Raw genomic sequence first — 10,322 nt, forward strand, 5'->3', positions numbered from 1 at the left:
GGGGCCCAAAGGCAAAAGAAAGATGTAAATATTGGAACTGTGCATAATTTCACCAACCAGCAGCCAGTGTCACTGTGTAGTAGTTTGCAAAATGGAAGTACATTTGCAGCCTTGGGCACTGAAAACAGTGTATTCATACTGACCTGCAGGTTGCACTAAAAACCACCTGTAACTCTTTCCTACGGCAGAGATGTAAAAATGTTGCAACTCAAATCAAGAGGCAGTATGTAATTCATTTGAACTTTGTGATATTCATATTTCACATAACTTGTTTTATACGATTCAGACTATCAATAGAAAACACTGAAGGGAGACATTTGTTTCGGAAATATCTCTTCATTAAAGTATAGTGGTCCCTTACATTCATTGCTACTATAGTTTTCTTCATTATTCAATAGCACTTTCAATCCCCATGTGTGTGACTTCCATTATTACGGATCATTTTTCCTTAGGATGTGTGATTTAATTTTAATGCAGGAATCTAAATCAAAATCCTTTGCTATTTAGTGGCTCTCTGGTGTATTAAAAGAGAGTAAGGCTTAGCCCTCTGCTTTTGTGCTCAGAAGCATTTTGCCATGTATTTGAATTATGATAAAATCAATTGGAAGAGCCTGACAGTGAAAAGTAGGAAGAAAGTTTCCCTATATAAAGCTGAAGAATAATTACAGCATTTTTTCTTCCCAGGAAAAAAAATGCTGCAGGCAAATAGCTTGTTAATTCAGCATCTATCACCATTTAACCTTGTTTGTCCTCTCATTGATAAAATAACACAATTAAAAGGCTTTCCCTTTGAATTATCAGTGTCTAAAGTTAAAATGGCCTGTGTTTTATGAAAGCTGTGTTCTCTGTTAGTTCCATAAAGACATGTCTGAATTGTTCTTTGAGGCTTGTTCACTCTTAGCATCTCTGGGACTGCAGCGCCAATGAAAGCTTTTCTCTTTCTGGCACGTAGCCAAGGCGAGCCATGATCTAATACTGCAAATTATTTTTTCTCTTCTGCACTGGGGAACTACTGTGTTAAAAGCTACCTTCCTTTCCTAACTCCAGGAGAGTGAGGCACAGACAGGTGTAGCTGCTTTGATTGCACTAAACCAGTCTCAAGGCCCTCCACAGTCAATGCTTCGGTGCACAACCGTGAAGGAGAACGAGTGCATTTTTCCTTACTCTCCATATTTAAACCATGGCCTAATCAGCAGCTTCACAAAAGAGTCTTGGCTTGTGAATAATTTTTTTTCTCTGTCTGAATACAAAGCTGAATACATGGGAAATTACAGCACTGAAAGAATCACATCATTTTTACCCAGGTGCTGTCTGTCAGTCCTGGAATCATCTTGAGCCTGAAATTCAAGAAATACAAATGATGTAAAAAAAAAATCACACTTCAATACAGATAATGTTAAGCAAAAAATACTTGATCTCAGGTTTTGTACCATAGAAGATGAATATGCTCTCTGTTTTTTCACTGCCACCCCCCATCTCAGTCAAAGAAGAGGGAAGGGATGTGGAAAAAAGATCAACCTTTTGAAAATACTTTGGGAATGACAAGAAACATGGAATCAGTGTTATCTAAAATGTGGAAAAATAAATTTTCTATTTTATTATATTTGCACCAGGTTTTTCTGCTGTCTTCATTCCAGTTTACCTTAAGCTGGTGGATACAGCTGAGAAGCTGAAAATTCCCCATTTCTAAAGGCATTCCTGATGTTGCTCCTGTTGCTGTTCCCAATGATGGTCAATGCTTTCACTATAAAGAGTTTCCTAGATTGTAACTTAATACCTGATATTTGTTAGAGGCTTTTTCCTGTCTGTAAGCTTAAATGATCCTCCGAGGACTGTGCAACATACACTACTCTATGCTAGAAGCCTGAGAAATGACAATTTCTCAGAAAAAAAGGAAGGTTGACTGAATTCAGGAGGTGTTTGAGTGTGGTAATTTGTTCAGTTTTGTGTCAGGGGGGATCTTGCTGTTTGGTAGTGGTGTCTGTTCTTTTAACTGTGCCCCTGACACCCTCCCCTGGTGTGATGCAGTGTTGGAGGCAATACATGTTTCTGCAGGGTGATGACAAAAGCCATTGTTGATGATTTAGCACCAGTTTTGTGATGGAATTAATGACATCATGCAAAAAAATGTTATGAAGATTCAGTTCCTGCTATATTAAAAAATAATTGCATAGCTGAGCCTATTCCCAGCTGAAGTTCTGCCTGAGTGTAGGGAGTGTATTGAGTGTAGGGTTGAAAACTAGCTTTGATGCAATGTTCTGTGCTTTCTGCTCTCTCCTGCAGTATGCCACTGTTCTCCACTTTTGATGTCTGTCATTTTCTCACTGTCATGAGTGTGTTTCTGTGAGGATGAAATAAACTGAACCACAGGTTGCCTTACTTTGCCCTTCCCACCTAACTCATCATCAAATTATGATTGATCCCAAATCAGACAAGGAGAAGAGCTATACCTGGGTTTCAGAAGCCAGCTTTTGTCCCTGCTTTGACCTCTAAAGCTGTCTATCACTTCTGTCCCTTATTCTGAACATTAGAAGTGTGGTTTAGACTATTAAGTTATTTGGTTTCATGCCTTGCTTTCACTCTAGTTGATTCAACACATCATTTTACATTCAATTTTGAGAGTCAGAAGTTTGTCTTTTCCCTGTGTTGTCCAACAGCTGTCTCAGCACTCATGGATGTAAATATATTAAATGTAGATTTTATAGCTAATACTGATATTGGGTCAACACTGTGCCAAAGAAAAACCCTGAGGAAAATAATTCAAAATTGTTTCAAGAAAAGTCTTCCTTTTCTCCTACTGGGAGCTGAGTGTTTCACAGCTTCAGCCCTTTCTGTTCATCTTGCAGAATGGTCATGGACCAGATATGTATTGGATGTGTGAGAGAGTCACAGAGAACAGAGACTGAGAAACTGTGTCCAAGCTGAAAAATGTTCAAATTGTAACTGCATTATAGCCTGTCATAGGCACTCATTCAGTTATTAGGAATGCCATGAATGCTTCATAGTTGTACCAGAATATCTGTTTTTCTGAGGATGGTTTGCAAGTTTGTTGGCTGGTTGATTGGTTGGCTTGTTGGTTGATTAGTTGGTTGGTTTGTTGGTTGGCTGGTTTGGGTGTTTTTGGTGGTTTTTTTTTTTTTTTTTTGTCTTTTACTGAAGAACTTCTGATCAGAAATAATATATATTTGTCTTCAGAAAGAACATTTGAGAGATTCTCGGTCTTTGTTACTCAGACAGGAAACCAACCATGGAATACCATCTCCCTCTTCAAGTAAGAAAGCGCAGTGCAATATGGAAAATTTTGTCACGATTTCTATGGTATGCTCCTGCTGATTGATCCTCCGAGAAAAAGGATGCTGTAGTCAAATTATAAATAAAAATAAACACAGCAGTATAATATACAGTGTAAATATTTTTATTATTATTATTTCTATTTCAGAGGGAAACAGATGCTTTTCAATTAAAAAAAAAAAACCTTTGAGATCTAATTTTCTGCCAGATAATAAAGTCAATGGAAAATAATAATACATTATTCCCATTTTTAATTTATTGGTATCTTGCACTAGGGATTCCATTTAATTTTTAACCTTCTAGGTCAGTTCTGCAGCAGGATTAAAATGCTTTTAAGAAATGTAGTCCTACCAGCTCATAAGAATGTGGATCCTCTCTTCACATAATGTTATCCCTTCTTGCCTGTATCACTTAAGCATCTTGGAAATGGTATCAAAGTTGACTTACTTATGGATGTTGACAGGTGATAGGTGCTAGGACATTAAATATGTCCACCAGTCTATATCTACTGCAGAGCACTCTTCAAGCCACCAAGGCAATGATGCAATCCATGGTGCCATGTATCAGAACCAACCAGTAGAAGAATAATTAATAACCAAGGTCTGAAGGTCTGTCATTCCTGAGAATGAGTGTTTGTATCTAGATTTTATGACCTCTACTAGTTGCCAGCCTGGATGCCCTTTGAACATAAGTAAACCATTATAAATCATGAGAACAGCTCAGATTGAGGCATTCTCCAGTTCTCATACAATACCTCTATTCTGTTTCTTTAAGTTAAAAAAAAAAAAAAGTGAGAGATAGACCTCTTTTCTTGCTTTCATTTTCCCAAGCTTTTGTCAGTGCTTTCACAATGCATCAGCACTCTAAGACAACACTCTGTCCTCGTTTCTACACATTGTTTGTGTACCAGGCTCAGAACTGCCATTTCAAATCACAGTACATTGATCTTTAATGTTCTTTTAATTTAGGTTAAAGATGCAGAAATCTTAACTCAGTTAGGCTGTATGCTGACCTGCATCTGAACTTCTTACCAGCTGCTCTTAAGTCTCTGATGATTCTTTTTTTAAAACCACAATTAAAATAAAAAAATAAATTACATTCTAGGCTGGTTTTAATTATGTTTTAACATTATTATTGTTCAGTCACTTAAAAATATGTGCTTTCAAAATGGTTGTAAGGGACACAGGATTTAAACAGATGCAATAATCTCACTTACTTCTGTCTCATTCGCTCTTTAGATCTATTGCTGTTATCTGATTTACTAAGACATGGCAGCTGGTATGGCCTTTTTGAGCTTGCTTTGCAAGATTAGATTCTACCACCTTGACCTAGCATAAATATTGAGAAGTGGCACAGGGCAGGTTTGTCTTGGGATCTGGTGCATGAAATTAATGCTGGAAAGTAGGATAACAGAGTGACAGTGACATGGATGTGTCGGTCTGGATAATCCTGGAGTTCTGGAAGAGGGGAAAAGTTCAGTAAGACAGCATTACCTTACTGAGTATTGCAAAAGGGAATAAAGTGTTCCCACATAAGCTGTTTGGGGCAGAGAAGAATAGCAGGAATAGGATATCATCATGTTTAAAAATGATTGATATGCTCTCAAAAACGAGCTTCTACATTCCTCTTTTCAGCCTGACATTACAGTTTGCACTTACTTCAGTTAGCAAAAGAATAAAAATTCTCCTGAAAAAGCTGGAGCAGTGAAACTGGAAGCTGGTCCTGTGATCTCAATAAATGAAACTCCCTTCACTGGATATTTTAAGCAAACATAGACTGCTGCAGAAATAACTCTTTTTTTTTTTTTTACCAATAGTATGACTAAAAATGAGGGTATTTTTAGTATACTTCTATTATTCTTGCAGAGCCAATTTTAGCTTAACCTTCTCTTTCTGAGGCATGATGGAAAGCCGCAAAAAACTGTTGTGTTCTTGGTTTCATTCCCAACGGCATACTGGCATACTACTTTCACAAGACTGCCTTGAGCAGTATTCTGTAAACTAAATGATGATTATGCGTGTATGAGCACTGGGCCAATAAAACACGGAATTTGCTATTCACTTTTATGACTGCTGTGTGGCATCTCTCTGTTAAGGCAAATAAGCATGTTTTTATATTAACATGCTGAAGAAAATAAAAATCAGCTTGAAAAGCTCTGTGTATGAATATGCACACAAACAGAGTTTAAATTAATCATATATTCGTTGGTGGATGCAAGCAAAAAAGGAATGATTTGGCTGGCTTAATACTATACATTTTAGAGTACTAATTTATTTCCAAACTGGAATTTTGCTGTTTGTTCAAACTAGACACTCTAACTCCTAATAAAATAATAATTTGGTCTGCAGTAAATGTCATTCTGTAGTACCGTTCAGAGCATAGGCTCCTAAAGGGCAAAATTGATTCAATTTTAAAAAAGAAAATTTACAAAAAAACCCCACCTATGACAGATGCTCTAGCATATGGCTGGGTTTTAAGTGAGTGCATAGTTGAGCACGGAAAATAAATAAGGGCATGACAAGGCCCCCCCTCCTTCTATTGCCCCATAGATACACTAATCACATGGTCACCAGATGGCATATACAGAACTTTGAATGCAGTACAATATTTATAGCCACCAATTTGCGGCCTTAAAGTCAGAATATTAAACTGTTTATTTCATATGGCTGCAAAGAGGCACTTTAATGCTGTTTATTTTTGTTGTCACTACTACTGAGAGCCCAGGAAGGAACTGGTTTGTGCAACTGAAGTAGGCAACTGTGCCTTGAAATTGCCTTAGTGATCTTGCAGCCTTGGTGAAGAGAGCAAAGCCGATTGTAAACCTGGCTGTAAATGAGTCTGGGAACCTCTACCACCTTAATTTATTCATATCTTTCACTAGACATTCCATTTAATTTTTAACCTTTAGGTCAGTTCTGCAACTGGATCAAGATGCTTTTAAGATATGTAGTCCTATCAGCTCACACGAAGGGGAATTCTCTCTTCTCATTACCTTATTCCTGAAAATCTTGGTTGCAAAGCACTGGACTTAATTTTGTTGCAGAGCTGGGGAAAGTTGATCAGTTCTCCACTGTGTCACAGGGTCCCCAGGGGCAAGCATGGCAAAGGCGGCTTTGCTCCCGACTCTGCCATCATCATTATCCCCGTGTCCCTCTCAGGTGGAGGCCATCACGCTGCACAGAAGCCCCTCCAGCGCTGCGGTGGCATCTGCATGCTACGGCACTTTCTCCCAAAGTCTGGTTCTCTCCCCAGTTATTACAGGAGCTACAGCCGTGCTGGATGCCAAAATGCCTTGTTTGCTCTTACTATTGGAGGCCACAAGAGGGAGAAGGAGATAACGAAGCCACAGCACAAGCGGTTGCGTGCTCCAAATCCTCTTTGAGCTGCATAAAGTCTGTCTGCTCCTACAGCTTCCTGGGTTCAAGTAAACAATCATTAAGCTTTCAAAAGCTGAACATCAGAAAATCACAACTGAAAGCTAAATGAAAATGACATTGGAGCAGTGTTCGCCTTTATGTTGTACCATACCACAACTGACAAAGATGGACTATTTCTTCCTGAAATAATACCAAATGCCTCATAGAAAAGAAAAAAAAAAAACTTCAATACAAATCCAATTAAACAGAGCACATTTCTGCTTGGAACACATTTACAAAAAAACCCAGTGTGTAGATTTTTCCTTCATTTCCTGCAGAATCTTGGATAGGCTTTGGGAGATTTTGAGCCTTTATGAATTGAAAGAAAAATATTCAGTTTATTTTGTGGATGTTCTTTTCTATATGAAGAAACTGATAATGCATACTCTGACTATTTTAAGGAAATCAATTTGCATCACAGCACAAATTTCTCAGATGTAGTTGCATTAAAAAAAATTACAATATTATTATGGGTATGTAGACTTGTGAAAGCAAAATGTAGGAAATATATAATGTTTCTACTAGACACTACATCAGCACTGCTAGTATTAAAAAGCCCAGAATTATACAGGTATATTATCATCTTTTAGAGTGTTTATGTAACCAATTTCATGAGTTTACACTGTCAACTAGAGACCTTTAGTGAACTCACAGTTTGACAACATAGCTGAAGAAAGTATGTAAAGATGATGTATAAAACATATTATTCTGGGCTATAAAATACTCTTTAACTTTTTTCCTTTTGCTTTATTATTTTGCTATGCTATGTTTTTAACATTGTTTGAAGACCACCAGGGGAGTGTGGCAATTCATAATGTTGCAACACTCAAAATAATGTGTTTGATTTATTTTTAATGTGAATACAGCAGTGATTTTGTTTGTCAGAAGCTATGGGGAACAAAATTGGATATTAGACACTATCAGCTTCCATTTAATGTAATAGGAAATGTAACTAGATCATAAACAGAGATATGATTTAAAAATGCACTCTTTTATGTTTAATGAAATGATATTAAAATGTTTTGCTGCTACAAATAGAATACATACATTTCTAGCAAAATTATAAAGCTTATATTGCAGAAGAAAAAATAGGAATATAGAAAGGAGAGGAGAGAAAGATAAAAAGAATTAGCAGAAATTGTATTTTTTTCACAGTAAATTTTAATCTGTTCCTGAACTGATTTTTTTTTGTTTCAATTAATTTATTCTTTTTTCTTTTTCTGATCTAAAAAGAATAAGCAGCAAAAGCTAAGATGTGAAAATAAACAGGCAGAATAGCTAAATGATTTAGAAGGTTTTGCATAATTTTGTGCAACTATTCACGAAAGACCAATTAAATTATATATACAGATGTTTGTAACAAGAAGCTCAATCAGTTTAGAATTTTGTGGAGAATGACAGCATGACCCCAAAGGGTTTTTTTTCCTCTTCTCTTTTTGTGTTTTTTGTTTCTCTTTGAAAATTTAATTTTAAGTTGTACATTCTGCTTTGACTTATAGAAGATAAAATACATATTTTCATCATAAAAGTGTAGGGTTTTTTTCACATTTCATTGTGTCAATTCCATACTTTTCCTGTCATGTCTCCAGTGCAGATTGGTCAAAAGTTAGACAATCGATCTCAAGAAAACAAAAAAATGATGACAATAACTTTCCCTTAATGCAACAAGAGCAGTAATTTTGTTTAAATTTGCATGGAATTCAGGAGTTTTTTTCCACAAGGACATTTTTGCTTTTTCCTTTCTGGATAGAGACATCTTTTGTAGATCTAGGAATTAAAGCTTTTAAACTCAGATGTTGTATTCTATAATAAGAAATTAAGATTTTTTAAAAAAAGTTCTATTTCTTCAAGTTTTCTCATTTTAAATCTCTTCAGTTAATGATAAAGATCACAATTTTGCTATAGCCATTATTTCAGGTTTCTTACTTAGCATGTCAGCAAGCTTGATCATAGTTAGATTTACTCAAAAGCTATACAGAGCAGCTGTACAGAAATGTGATGATTTTTTAAAATGTTTTGCTTTGTTTAGTATTGTTTCTTCTACTGCAGAGGGTTACAAAATATGCTGGAAACTCTAAACCAGTCTCAGGCTACAACAAACCCTAAGTGTCACTGCTTACCAAATGACAGATGTGTCACTGTTGTGACAGCAGTAGTTGTGTGGGCCACCTGGAAGACTAGAGACCACCACTTACTTGCAAGCCACTGCCATAAAATACTCCTTGATTTACCATCTGCTTTTATGAAATGCCCATGAAATTAAATATCTTAATGGAGGTATGGAATGGGATGGTATGGAGTTGTTCAGTGTGAAACTTTGTTTGTGGCTCCAGTGAAGGAATGAACCACAGCTGCTCTTGTCTATGTTGTGCTGTTATGGTTCTGAAAACCTGTCCTCTGCTTCTTTGCCTGTTATAAATCCAATTAACAGTGGATTTCAGATTTTATTGTAAAATTACACATTTTTACGCTCTATTCTTATTTTTCTTAACAAAATAATTTTCAACTCTCAGAAACTCCAAATATATTGCTCAAATTAGTAGTATTTATTTAATGTCAAATAACACAATATTTATGATACAAATTTCCAGGCAAATGAGCTATTTACTTGAGTACAGACATGTGTGTGTTTCCTAGATCCAATTTATCTTACTGTAATAGATTTAATTAGATAGACCTTGCTTTCGTATTAGTTTATAGAGAGAGTTATTTAGATGCAAGTCTTCTTCTGTAAAGGAGAGTTATGTAGGAGAGGCTTAAATTAATAAAATATATTTGCAGAGAATACTTGAATGAAGAAAAAAGGAATTAGGAGGAATACTTTTATGCCTATGGTATTGCTAAAAGGAAATATTCATTTTTTTTATTGCATCTTACAATTATTAACCTCCATGGATTCACTCTACAACCGCTAAAAATATGTTTGATTCATAATACAGATTATAGGAGTTCCCTGAGAACTCATGTGAAAAAAGATTTGAAAGACAGTGTTGAAGAGATTTCCTAAGTACTAAGGGCAACAAGAAAGAGGAACATTTTAGCATTAGTAACTGCAACTTGTGCAGGTGAAGTTTATTTTTATATGTCATCTGCACTTGTCTCTTGTCTTTACAGACACAGCTAATGTTTGGAAAAAAGTTATTTCCTTCTCATTGTCAAAGTAATTCCATTCTACTTATTTGTTGTTGTTTGTTTTGTTGTGGGTTTGCTTTGGTTTGGTTTGGTTTTGGATTGGATTGGTTGATTTTTTTAAGGTTGGTGATTGGTTGTTTTTTTCTTTCTTTTTTTTTAAGCACCTAAAATCTATGCAAATAAAAAATTCTGCTCTTTAGCATAAAATGTCCAAAGTCTTGTGCATATATGTGTGTGACCAGTAGTACAGAATTTCCACATGCAATGCATGAAGCAGTATTTGCAGGGAGAAACAGCTGGTGATCAAAAAAATCATTTGCAAACAATACTGGTTGGAAGCAGCTCCCAGGCGCATGTGCTTGAGCTGGCTGAATGTCAGAAGGGCAGAGATGATCTTGCTGGAGTTCAGCAGCCAACACAGAGCCATATCCGAGAGGCATATACAGGAGTTGAAAAGTTCAGGGTAGGCCTTGAGCATTCCTG

This window comes from Geospiza fortis, unplaced genomic scaffold, assembly GCF_000277835.1.
Source record: "Geospiza fortis unplaced genomic scaffold, GeoFor_1.0 scaffold366, whole genome shotgun sequence".
In the NCBI taxonomy this organism is placed as follows: domain Eukaryota; kingdom Metazoa; phylum Chordata; class Aves; order Passeriformes; family Thraupidae; genus Geospiza; species Geospiza fortis.